At 42.4% G+C, this 14,197-nt stretch overlaps 1 protein-coding gene across 1 annotated transcript in view; it reads left to right on the top strand.

Moving 5' to 3' along the window:
• POU6F2 (POU class 6 homeobox 2) overlaps window positions 1-14,197 on the top strand; it is a 382,181-nt gene that overhangs the window by 314,816 nt on the left and 53,168 nt on the right. The window lies entirely within an intron of this gene.

Genomic DNA, 14,197 nt, shown 5'->3' with positions numbered 1-14,197 from the left:
AAATTACAGCACCGTTTTAAGTTTTATTCCACCATTTGAGCATCATCATGGAATTTTACTCTTTGAAGGAGCTTTAGAGATCACCCAGTTGAGGGTTCTCAGGCTTTAGTGTGCATCCGCATCACCAGAATTGCTGTTAAAACCCAGAATGCCACTCCTGGCCCAGAGTTTCTGATTCAGCAGGTCAGGGGTGAAGGCTGAGAATTTGCATTTTCAGCTCCCAGGTGATGCTGATGTTGCTGGTCCCTGGGCCCCACGTTGAGAACCACTTTGGTAGAAAGCCCGTTGTTCCAGTCCCCTCCAGAGGACCTGAACATTCCTGGAGCTGGCCTGCAGCCCAAACCCTGCAGAGCTATCAGAGAGGGGAGGAGGGAAATCGTGATTTCTCCAGGCCTTGGAGCAGCACAAAGGATGATGGTGGACCTCAGTGTTTACTGGGGATATTCATCAGGGGAGGCTAACTCCGTAACACACGTCCCTGAAACCACTGTGGCTTAACTGCCCATCAGGGACCATATTTTGAAAGCCACTGACCTAGTTCCACTTTCTGATTTTACAGACAAGGAAATGGAGCAGGGGCAGGGCAAGACACCACGCCCACTTAGCAGCTGACTCAGGAAGAGAACCCGACTGCCCTGTCTTTCAGCAATTTCACATTCTCTCCTCCATCACTAGTTTACCTAGTTTCTGCCTATAAATGCACATCCAGGCTTTTCTCAGTAGTTACCAGTATTGCCAAGAACATTTTAAACATATTTTTCTCTGTGCTGATTGGGTAGATTGGTTTCTTCAGTTAGTGATGTCTTGCTCTTTTCTCCCTAAATGTGGAAAATTCCGACACAGCCTTGCTTTTGCTCTTGGTGAGATTAAGCTTTATGTTTTTCAACCTATGTTCGGTTTTATTAATGGAAACTTCCCAAGTGATCTCTACAACAACTTTTTATATTTTCTTGGCTTACGTATCCTACAGGTAGTGGTTCTACTGTTAGCTTAATGTTTTTAGAACAACCTATAACCAATATTTTTTGTGAACGCAGAAGGATTTTATTTACCTCTGAGCGTCTGGTCATGTTTTTTTGCTTTCTCTTTCTTGTACTTATCTTTTCCCTTCTACAGAGTCATATTTTCTCTAATAATTTAGACCATTTGTTTTTCCTAATGGCAAAGTTCTCTTCTGGGCACTGAGGCTGCAGCACATCTGACATGGGTGTGGAGCTGTATTCTGTACCCCTGTACTCTTTTTTTTTTTTTTTTTTTTTTGCGGTACAGGGGCCTCTCACTGCTGTGGCCTCTCCTGTTGCGGAGCACAGGCTCCAGATGCGCAGGCTCAGCGGCCATGGCTCACAGGCCCAGCCGCTCCGCGGCATGTGGGATCTTCCTGGACTGGGGCACGAACCCATGTCCCCTGCATTGGCAGGCGGACTCTCAACCACTGCGCCACCAGGGAGGTCCCCCCTGTACTCTTGACAGTAAAGGAACCATCATAAATGCTTAAGGATGTCACTTAAAGATGGATGTGACATGACCAGAAATGCATTGTCTTCTCCCTATAGTGGAATCAAATGGTTAATTTGATCCCACTGTAAATTCAAGAAAGTAGACGTTTGAAAGGTCACACCAACAGTAAATAGGTTGATTTCTGCTGGTCCTTGGGAGAAAATAATGCATGACCCAAATGTAGTATTGTTTTGTGGGAAGAATAGCATATCTTCTGACTAGCTTTCTTCTACAATAGCTGTTCAGTGAATAGATTTTATGAGGCAAGCAAACCATTATGCATAAAAGTAAAATTCAGTAATAGCTTAGACAAGGCTCTACACTGCCCATGCGTGAATAAAAACAAGATATTATGTGTAACATTTGTTACAAGCATATTTTAATAACCAGTGTGTTTATTGGGATGGAAGAAAGAGGAAGCATATGTTTTGTTCTGTATAAGTGATAGATTGAACTAGTTTGGACTTCTAAAAAGTTTCTTGAGTTTCAATGGTAAAATTAATATCTATAGAAAATATACATATTCAGGAGTAAAATAGCCCCAAAGTAAATAAAAGACCTCCATCTTCTCTGGGCAGATTCTCAGAGACTTCAAATCTTGTCATAAACTAATACAACCCTTATAATTAATTTATAAAATTAAAGGTTTTTGTTTGTTTTGTTTTGTTTTTAATTGGGGTATAGTTGCTTCACAATGTTGTGCCAGTTTCTGCTGACAGTGAAGTGAATCAGCCATATGTATACACACATCCCCAGTTTACAAAATCACAGCTCAATCTCCACACGTGTACCCAGCCATGGATATGATGGTTGGATACACAGGTAGAATTTATCACTTATAATCCATCCTTGTAATTTTTTGTAGCAGAGAACATCCTGCATTTTAAAAGATGATGGCTTTGTTTTTATTATTCAAAATTCAATTGTTGGTTTTTGGTTTGGTTTTTTCCTTTGGTCAGTCATCAGTTGTTTAGATTTTCCTTTATATAAAATAAACGAAAATATTTTGTGATTTAATGACTATCAGTCATTGTTGCTTCCTGAGCTACAAAGCTGTTAAGGCTGTCTCCATTATATTGCAAAAGATGGGAATATTTAGGTGCTTTCAAAGCAACAGCTTGCAAGGAATCTCTCAGGAGATGCTCTATTCCATATGAGCACACGCATGCCATTCATACATGTGCTTCCTAATTTCTATTTTCCTACCTTCCTTCTCTGCCTTCAGAACCCATCTCAGAATTTTCCCAGCCCCATCTGCTGCCCCAACTCTGGCCATTCCAAGCACACCAGGCATACTGATGTTCCCATAATTTTGTACTTGTTCTTTCTTCGGCTCTAACTGCCCCTCTTCTCCTGTCTGCTTAGTTGATCTGCCTCCTAGCAATTATTTTGTGAAGCTTCCCTCACATGCATCTCTTCCCCTAGTGAGCTAGCCAGTTCCCCAGTGTTCCCCCAGGTCACTGATCACACTGCTACCCCAACGCTTGTGGCTCGTTTTATATTTTACTGAGACATAATTTACATACCACATTATATTAGTATCAAGTGTACAACAAAATGATTTGACGTTTGTATGTATTGGGAAATGATCACCACAGTAAGTCCAGTTAACATCCATCCCCACACATAGTTAGAAATCTTTTTTCTCATGATGAGAACTTTTAAGATCTACTCTTTTATCAACTTGCAAATACCCAATACAGTATTATTAACTGTAGTCCCCATGCTGTACGTTACTTCTCCATGACATATATTTCATTACTGGGCACTTGTACCTCTTGACCCCCTTCATCCATTTAGCCTACCCCCCACCTCTGGTGACCACCAGTCTGTTCTCTGTATCTGTGAGCTTGGGCCGTTGGTGTTGCTGCTGTTAACATATAAGTGGCGTCACACAGTATTTGTCTTTCTCTGTCTGACTCATGTCACTTAGCATAATGCCCTGCAGTCCATCCATGTTGTGCAAATGGCAAGATTTTATTCCTTTTTATGGCTGAGTAGTATTCCATTCTGTATATAATGATATATAATATATATCTATATGTACACCACATTTTCCTTATGCATCCTTTAATGGATGCTTAGGTTGCTTCCTTGTCTTGCCTATTGTAAATAATGCTGCAGTGAACAGGGGGGTGCAGATATATTTGCAAGTTAGCATTTTTGTTTCCTTCAAATAAATATACAGAAGTGGAATTGCTGGATCATAGGGTAGCTCTATTTTTAATTTTTTGAGGACCTTCCATACTGTTTCCCATAATAGCTGCACCAATTTCCATTCCCCCCAACAGTGCATGATCCCTTTTCTTTACATCCTCACCAACACCTCTTATTTCTTGTCTGTTTGATGATAGTCATTCTGACAGGTGTGAGGTAATCTCCGATTGTGATTTGGATTTGCACCATTGGCTCTTAATTTATTTATCTACAGACGTGTCTTCTCACACCCTGGAAGCTCTTTGGGGGAGAGACATATAGTCAATGGTCAATGTTTGTTGAATCAATGGATAACAAACTAGTCTGTATTCCAAGTGCAAAGTTACCCCAAGCCACACCCTTTCTCCCACTGAAAGACGGCCCCTGGTCTTTGCCTCCTGATCTTCTCTGCCTCCAGGCTGACCCACCCCCCACCCTAGTCCAGCTCAGTCACCAGAGTGACCATTCTAAACCTCAGATCTGATCATGTCCCTCCACCCTCCCGCACAGAATGAAGGTGACACACCAGGTGCTCCCTCCATAATCTCACACCTCACCCCATCATCTGCCACTCCCCTCCCTCACTTCATGGTCCCAAAATATCCAAGTACCAATGCAGTGGCTTCACACCCATGAAATGCTTTCTCTGCCCTCCATTCTATTATTCCCTTCTTTCTCCCGTTCCCAACTCTTCCCCAGTCAACTCCTAATCATCCTTCTTGATTCTAAGATCCTAAGTGGTTTGCACGCCTGAGGTCTAGCGACGGCCCCTCATCTGGGCTCCGGGCACCCCTTTCTTACAGCACTGGCTACATGGGGTGGAAGTCAGCAATTCATCAATTAGGGAGCACATCAAGGCAAAAGACTCTTGCCTCGTTCACCTCTGTATCCCTGGGGCCTGGCTCAGCGCCTGCCCGACGTTTATGGGAAGTATCTGATGAACAGAATTGTCCTGAGGCTCCGCAGGGCAGACCATGCCGTGTCTTTCTTTGAGTGCCTCATCCTTTCTTGTCTTTCTTCGGCCCTCAATAGCACCTATTTTCCCTGCAGGGGCTCAACCAGTGTTGGGGAGTAATTTAAGTAAATTAGACGTGGGCGGGGCAAAAGTGTGCCCTGCTTTCCCGTAGCTAGAAACTGGAATAATACCAATTGCTGTACCAGGGAAGCAATTTATTCTTTAAAAAAATTAGCCTTTTTTCTTTCATCACAGGAGTGCTCCCAATCACTTATTTAAACTGGATGATAGAATGAAAGATACAGAAAGAGTAATTTTGAAATATCAACAAATTCACCTAACTAATGTGCCATGACAATAGGCAATTGGTGAGAGGAGCGCTATTGTATGTAAGTAGGAAAATAGCATGAAACTCAATAAAAAGATAGATTTTCAGGTTATTAAATGGAGGACTAGACAGAAAAGGAAATGAGATGTGTAAGCTGGTGGTAACACAGTATTGGCCTGCATATAACTTAGATAAAGTCTGATTTAGTGTTGGTGAGTTTCCATAATACTGACCTCTCTGCTTCCAAATCAAATGTATTGGGGTAAGTTAAACACTAGTTTTTCCCCCTCAGTGCTGGGCTTGACAATTTTATCAGTAAATTTAAAAATAAAAAAGAAATGCCCCCCATCGGAGAGCTTTCTATAGTTTGCAGCCAATCAGTGTGCTGGCCAGACTTATTTCCTTCCCCTCCCTCAAGGGGTCCCTGTTCCCTCGGTGCAGATCTCATCAATCATCCTGCAGAACCTGGACCCGGGCCCTCTGCAGAATCCACCTCTCTCTCCAGTGTCCTTCTAGACCACTCTCCAGGGCATCTACATGTGCTCATAGTCTCCCCTCTGTTCACCTGCGTTGATGTGCAGGGTTTGCAAAGCCATCTGAATAGAACCTCACTTTTGACACTGCCCCCAGTGACCTCCAGGAACCACAGACCATGTAAATGCCCAAGTGGTCGACACCTCCTGAAGTCCCACCACAGTGAGGCTGCACGAAGGGAGAGCATGCCCCTCCTACACTGATGTCACACTCTGCCACCCAGCCTCAAAGGGACACAGGGATCCATCCTTATCTGGGGAAAACAGCCCTTTCTGCTCCTGCCCGTGCTGCTGTCTGCAAAAGCTTTGCTCTAGTCCATGGGGCTGGGCTGGGGATGCAAACCCCATAGTCCAACTCCATCTCCACCAACACAGCCCAAGGATAAAAAAATAAATAAAAGCCCTCATTCACTGCCTCCTTATGCTTCAGCTCCCAGGTAACATCAAACCTGGAGCTTAAGCCCTCCACACAGCCCTATCCCCACCTGATTCTCAGCCTGCAGTTTCCAGGGATGCTTTTGGTCCAAGAGGTCCAGGGAAGAGCCTTCATCCTTAGATGCTGCCGTTGTTTTTATATCCTGGGATATTCCCAGAATTCCTTGGGGGAGTCTGCCTGGGCAGCTGAGAGGAATGCTGTAAGTGCAGACGGTGACTCACACTAGGAACTGACCCATCAGGGATTATTCACGAACCCTCAGGACTGAGTCACCCATATTCAAGGCTCTGGTCAGTCAGTCCAGTGGGTGTGAGAGACTCTAAAGTGTGGTGCTGTGTTTTTAAAAAGATGAGGTTAGAAAAATTTCCTCCAAAATTTTCACTCTTTTCTGTAAATTGAAGGTTCCAACTCCCACCAAGATCCCAGTCAGGCCTAGATATCTTTGACTCACTCCTTCATATGTTCATTCAATCCATGTTGACTGAGGGCCTGCTGTGTGCCTGGTGTTGTTGAAGAGCTGAAGATACAGCAGTGAACCAAAATCTGTATTCTAGAGAGAGGGATGAAGAGAATACACAAATGACTAATGTAATATTAGACTCTACAAGTGCTGTGAAATACATGAGAAAACTAGATGGAGAGTGAAAGGGAATTTTTTTTAAACTTTGTATTACGGAAAATTGCAAGCACATGTAAAAGTAGAAAAAATAGCATAATGAGGGGCTTCCCTGGTGGCGCAGTGGTTGAGAGTCTGCCTGCCGATGCAGGGGACACGGGTTCGTGCCCCGGTCCGGGAAGATCCCACATGCCGCGGAGCGGCTGGGCCTGTGAGCCATGGCCGCTGAGCCTGTGCGTCCGGAGCCTGTGCTCCGCAACGGGAGAGGCCACAACAGTGAGAGGCCCGCGTACCGCAAAAAAATAAATAAATAAAAATAAAAAATAGCATAATGAACCATATATATCCACCACCTAGGTTATACAGTGATCAACACCAGACGCTCTTCTATATCCCCACCCTTCTCCCCACTGCGTAGATTATCTCAGAATGAATCCCTGACATTGTATCATTTCCTTGTACATGTTTTGGCATGAATCTTTAAAAGAAAGGGAGTGCTTTTTAGATAAAGTAGTCAAGAAACGTGTCTCTATGGAGGTGACCTGGGAGAAGAGAGATGTGAATGAGAAAGGGTTGCAGATGTAGAAACAGCAAGTGCAAACACCCCAGGGTAGTTGAGGATCTGCAAAAAGTCCCATTGTGACTCCCCTCAAGGGAGTGAGGGGCAGAGGGGATGCAAACCTAAACAATAGTGTGGCCAGAAGTTCCTGGAAGGAATAAAAATTATTATAGCAAAATTTGCATAGTGCTTACCATATGCCAGGAACTCTTCTAGTATTTTGCATATATTAACTCATGTATTTTTCACAGCATCCCCATTACATCATTACTCCTATTATTATCCCCAGTTTACGAACATTGAAAAAACTGAGACACAGAAAGTGTTTTAGTCCTTTCAGGCTGCTATAACAAAACACCACAGACTGCGTGGCTTAATAAACCAAAAATTTATTTCTCACAGTTCTGGAAGCTGGGAAGTCCAAGAGGAAGGCACCAGCATGGTTGAGTTCTGTTGAGAGCCCTCTCCTGATTCACAGTGCTTTCTCACTGTGTCCTCATGTGGTGAAAGGGGCTAAAGATCTCTATGGGGTCTCTTTTCATAAGGGCACTAATCCCATCCGTGAGGGCTCCACCCCTGTGACTTAAGCACCTCCCAGAGGCCCCATCTCCTAATACCATCATCTTTGGGGGTTAAGATTTCAACATATGAATTGGAGGGAGCAGGTGCACAAACATTCAGACCTTAGCAGAAAGGTACAGCAAGTTACTGGCAGCTTCATGATTGGAACCCAGGCAATCTAGTTCCAGAATGCAAGCTCTTAATTCTTACACTGTGCTGCTCCCCTTTCCCTTTTCAGATAGAATGGTTCATTCATTGCCAGTCACATTTCTGTGCAACTCTGAACGAGCACAAGGTAGACAGAGACAGAATCAGAGATGCCCTTCCAGGTCTCTTTGAACCCACCACCTCTTCTCTCACTGACCCCACACCAGACTGCCACCCCCTCCAGGTCTGGATACTGCTCCCTGGACAGCTCATCTTTTCCTACCTCCCATCTCTTCCTACCAGATCTCTTTCCCTCTTTGACTATAAGTCCCCAGAGGGTAGGGAACATGTCACTCTGTCATTCACACCATCTTTCTCACACTGTGCCCAAAACATAGTGGGTCCTGAATAAAGGTTTGCAGGGTTAAGACTTTAATGAGTGAAAGGGAGTGACATTTGCCTTGTAGCCATAATTGTTCAAGTTCCACCCAGATCCCTTGGAATCCTTCTTTTCTGTAAGTTGCCCCCGTCTTGGGGGGCTTTCAAAAACCAGCACGAGCAGCTCTTCTTCCAAACACTCCACTTTGTCCCAAGAGCAAAGAGCCAACAGTACCCAGGGATTTGAGTCCCAAGCCTCTCCTCCACCCCACAGATGTGAACTGGGACTGTCAGGTGTTGAGTGTGGACACCCAGCCTCCTTGCCTCGGGAGTGGGAACTCACACTCCAGAGCCCCTGCTAGATTGGAATTCCTCCCGTCCCCCTCCATCCTGTTTCTGGGAAACTCAACCTCAGACTTTAGGTCATTTACAAAATTCCTCTGTTAGCCAGTGTAGCTGGGTGTTGATAGAAAGTTACTGGAGCATTAATAGAAAATTACTATACTACAGTTGGCCAGAAAATTAAAATAAATTAAATATAATTCATTTTGAGACTAGACTGAAATCCATGTGACTTTACGTTGATGACTCGAAGGTATTTTAGGACGTTGCAGTATCTGAGAGTCATCACGGCACATCTCATGCACTCCAGGCTGAGACGTCTCAGCCATGGAAATGGAGACTTTTGGTTGGTAGAGAGTTGGACGGGCAGCATGTAGCACGTTGCCATCTCTTCAGGGAAGTGGGCAGAGAGCAAGCAGCAAAGCTTGACTCAATATTAAAACTCACAAAACTGAGACTTCTCCAGAGGTCCAGCGGTTAAGACTCCACAATCCCACTGCAGGGGGCACAGGTTTGATCCCTGGTCAAGGAACTAAGATCCCGCATGCCACGTAGTGAGGCCAAAAATAAACATTAAAATTAAAAAATAAAATAAAACTCACAAAACTGATTGCTGTGATGAGGGTTTCATAACACATAATAATCATGAGATCAAAGGGAAAAACCTAGTAGGATAGAACACACATCGGGTGGGTCATTGAGATGAATATGGCCGCCCTTCCAGAATTTGTCTACCGGTATTTCCTTGACCTTTAAGAGAAGCCTTGAGGGTAAGAAGTGGAAATACTGATTTGGTTAAAAGAGTCCCAAGGAACCAAGAAACACGTTTTGCAGTATAAGAAAAGTCAAGGACCTAGTGTATGGAAATGAAGAGCCACATTTGCCCTCCTGTTTCTAGGCAGCCACTGCAAGTCATTTCAGACCTTAAATGGGGAATGAATTGTGATGAATGTGTTCATGAACATCCTCATTTAAAAACAAATGATACCACAGTTTCAGAGTTTTAAATTGAAAAGTTAGTAGCAAAAAGAGCTGCTCCAAAATCCATATTCTATAAAACTCACATAGCTCATGAGGAGAATGATAAAACTATAGATCATGAGCAATTATGCTCCAGAGAAAGGTTTGAGCCGGCTGCATTCATAAGGTCCTCCTGGTACAAAGACATAGACATAGAATATAACACTACAGCCACAGTGCTGCGTTATGCTGCCGTAGTTTTGTAAATAAGATTTATACTAATAGAATAATGTAATCAGCAAATTTTCATGAACAATATTGTGACTACTAAGGCTCAGATTCAAGAAACCTGAATTCTTTAGCAGGCTGTAGAATGTGAGTCTTTCAGAGAAAGAGAAGACGGGGCTAGATTTGGATACCCCACCACATTATCTCTGGTGACATTTATGTGACGTCACACAGATGACACCATCTAAGAGTCCTCCTTGAAGAAACTGTATCAGAGTTTTTCTTTCCATCACCATTTAGTGTCCACAGATAATAAGGATGTGCATAGAGCCCTATGGATTTGGGAATATGGATTTATTCTCATTATGAGATGACTATCCAATATCCCTATCGATACGTGAATGGAGAAATCAACCATTGCAAATCCCAAGGGAAATGTTTTTTATGAATCTACTTCCTGCATGCCTTCACTATCAAATTAACAACTGTGGGATAGACTCATTCACCATAGTTTGACATGAGGCAGGAATTAAACTGCAAAATGGGTGTCCTTCTGGAACCCTAACAAATGTTGTAAACTAAGCGTGAGATAAAACAGACCAGAAAAAAAAAAAGGTCTTCTCTTGCTGTTCTGCCACCTACCTACCCTGGCCTCAGAATCAAAACACTGCTTTCTCTATACATTTCTCTATACGTGATCAAATATGAGAGGCCAGCAGGTGATGTCATGCTTTAACTACTTCTTTCAGATGTCCTCCAGTCTGAAATATCTTTAAACCCCATATATATCTTTTCAATTATACAACTCATCTCATCTAACAATCACATTACTTAGCTAATCGCTTTCTTCAAGCTACTGTTTTAAAATAAGCAAAATAAAATTAGAAAGTACAATTTAAAGTATAAAAATGGAGACTACAGTTACTGTGTTCACATTACTTCCAGAGTAAAAAGATATTTGTGGAGGTGAGTTCTAATTTTGATAAATTAATCAGTTCAGAATCCTGCTGCACACTATGAACTCCGAGGATAATAGCTATAGCACTGTTTTAGAACACGATATGTGCCAAGTATCATTCCAAAACATTTTCGCATATGTTATCTCATCTAATTCTCATCATAACTCTGTGAACAGGGGTGCCCTGTTTACACCCATTTAACCTATGAGAGTAGGAAGCATGGTTTACTTCAAGTCACAAGCCAAGGCAGTCTGGTTTCAGAGCGGATGCCCTCAACTGCATGAATGGATAGACCAGGCTCTGTGAGGCTTGAAGCCTTTGCTTACCGGTACAAAACTATTTTTGTTTTATTATCCTGTTATTTTTATTCTCAAAAATTCAGGGGGCTGTCTTAAGGAATTAGTGTTTCTATTAGTAGGTTTTTAGACTATCTGAGACTTATAGAACTATAGCTTGATGGATTCAGGGCCCAGAATCCATTTGGATGTGACATGAGGACTCTCTATGCAAATCCTGCTTTGAGAGCTACCACATTTATAAACAAGCGTGCACCAGAATGCGGCATGTCTTTCGAACTGGTCTATTGCAAACACAAGTATGTAGCACAGTCAGACCTCATTTGGGCCATCCTTTGCTGGTTAGGTACATTGGCAATGAAAGATCTGAAGGCATACGCTCGGCAGTGCCTTCAAAACATCCAGTTGGTCCTAGAACGTTAACATGCTCATTATACGCATTTATTGCGCCTGGGCTCCCCACTGTCCAGATCTCCCCCGAGTCTCCAATCAAGAAGGAGTATTGAGAGGAACACTGCTAATAGGACATGACTGGGGACAATACAGAGTGACATGACCCAAGGTGATGAAGAGAACACTTATGGTTTCCTGACCGTTCCTGCCACGTATCTTAATGCATATTACATCCCTGCCTTGGCAGTTCCAGACAGAAAAGCCAAAAGATATTTAGGAAGCTGCATCCATCGACAACACCAACGGTCCATCTGAAATGCTGTCAGCTTACAGATTGACTTGTACCTGGTCTCTCTATATACCACTCACTCCCCTGCCTTCACTTCCAACTCTGCTTCCAGAGGCCAGCAAGGCATCTCCCCAGAGCCCTGCACCCTTCACAAAGACCTAGGGATGCAAGTAAGAGAGCCATCGAGTTGGCATTTGCTTCATTAAGAGAGAAAGGCTGCAAAAACAGGAACAGATTGGATTTCAATCTAGGACCGGGATATAGAGAAAGTAAACGTTAAAAAAATAAAATCTGTACATCCATGGTCGCTGAAGCAATCTTTCAAAACAGTAGAAGTATTCCCATTCCTGGCCCCATAACACAAAGACCCAGAGGCTGGTTTTAAGTAGGTGCTTTGTTTTATATTCAGAACAACAGTTTATCCTTCATATAATACCTGAATTTATTGTGACTACATGGGACTATTGCTGAACAACACACTAGTGTCCTAAATGTTGGGAATTCTCATCTACACTATTGTATTGTATCCAGAGAGTAATTCCAAAATTTCCTATGTGAATTTTTGATTGACCTAGATGTCAGGGAAATGTCTTCCAATTTTTAAAAATATTTTCTCTTCATTAAATAGGAAGCATTGTCTTATCTTCTTTAGAAAGCATTCTGTAGGTACTGATTTAAATGTTTCACTCAAAATTCGTGGACAAAATTGCATATTCAACATTAGAACCAAATTGCACATAATTTAATCTTTCTTTGAGATTAAGAAGCTTGGTTTGAGAGCTCCCTGAAATTCAGGAATTTCATTATGATTTCAGCTCGTATTGCATGAAAAGAAACGTAAACATAGCAACCGGCACGTGACCTGAGAATTGTGTACCACTGGGCAGTGTCCATCCTGGCCATTTGGGGAAGGTATTCCTCAAGTGGTCTTCTCACTTTGGAAGTGAAAAAAAAAGAACACACTATAAACTCTTCCACTTTAGGGAGTCAAGCCAAAAACAAGGAGAGTTTCCATTCAGCATATACCATTACTTGCCTCCTATACACTGTACAAATATCCTCAGAAAACCAAGATCAAGGCCAACCTGAATTTTAAATCCCATGGTGGTAATCTGGGATAAGACAGGGTTTCTCTTTAGGCTAATGAATGAGAATTTTTTTTTTCTCCTTAAAAAGAAAATCATTATCTTTTAGGAGAGAGATAAAGGCAAAAGACACATAATGTAATGAGCTGAAAGTGGATTTTCATTGCTAAAAAAAATGTGCTGGGTCAATGGAATGACTGTAGAACTAGTGCTGTGAAATTTCGTTATAAAAGAATAAAGAAACCAATAAGATAAGGATATCACATTAATGGGGGGGAGAATTATTAAATTCTTGTCCTTTTTGATATTTCCTCTGACAATTAGTATTTCCATCCTCATCAGATGACATAAACTCTAGGCAAATTTCCAAAGGAATTAAGTAATAAAATATGTTTTGAGAGGAAGAGGGGGGGAAAAAGGAAAAGAAAGAAAAAGACAAGAAACTGAGACAGTAAAGAGAAAGTAAAGAAGAAAGTTAAAAAAAAAAAAGAGGCATCTTTAAAAGAGCTTCTAGGACTTGAATTAAGTATGGCATTAAATTTTTTCTACCAAGTCTTAGTCTTGGCAGGTTTCTGCTAAATGCAGGAATTTCATGGATGTGGGAACTGGTGATGGAAAATGCATTATTATACACAACAATTGCTGTACTTGAGAGGAACTATATGGGAAAAAATAACACCCTGGAATAAATACAAATGAAATTCATGTATCAAAACCATTACTGTGAAAATAGTTTAAATGTTTCTTGCATTTATATCTAGTCATTAACCTAAATGCAGATTTTAGTTCAAGCTACACTTCTGCCTCATGGTCAGAAGGCCTGAAAACCTGTGACGTGGAAAATTGGCAGGATAAAGAATATTGAATTGGCCTCCACAGAAAAACAAAATTTGGCAGCCATAACCTCCTCCTTGGGTGGCTCTCTCCACCCCCCATTCCCCCCACCCTGCCCCGCCACTATTCCCCTGTCAAATTCCTCCCTAGCTCACTCTTGTCCCAGCAAAGAGGCCAAGGGAAGGCCGTATATGAGCTAAAACAGCAAGCTGATGTCAACCTGACCATTCACCAGGGGACCTTTGTCCTTGACCTTGAATTCCATGGTTCAAGTGAGCCCCCCCAAAAGTCCCAACCCTAGACTTAGCCTCTGAGAGCACAGAGGCTGGAGATTTCTATTTCTCCTGACTTTGATTTCCTTAATCCTTGGAGAAGGACGTGGGGTGAGGCGTCTGCCTTACCAGATATGAAACTGCAATTCACAAATGAAAATGATAAACTCATTTGCATAAATCCCTAAAATCTCTTCCTCTCCTCCACCCCTACTCCCATCCTGTTTTAATCCCACATTCAGTCTGGTTGCCTCAAGCAAAGAAGACCTTTTCTCCAAGTTTTATTTAGTCTAGCAAACAAAACCCAGGGACTTCTCCAAAATTATTTCTCCA

Source organism: Tursiops truncatus, chromosome 9 (assembly GCF_011762595.2).
Source record: "Tursiops truncatus isolate mTurTru1 chromosome 9, mTurTru1.mat.Y, whole genome shotgun sequence".
In the NCBI taxonomy this organism is placed as follows: Eukaryota; Metazoa; Chordata; class Mammalia; order Artiodactyla; family Delphinidae; genus Tursiops; species Tursiops truncatus.
This window is presented reverse-complemented; position numbering and strand designations above follow the sequence as displayed.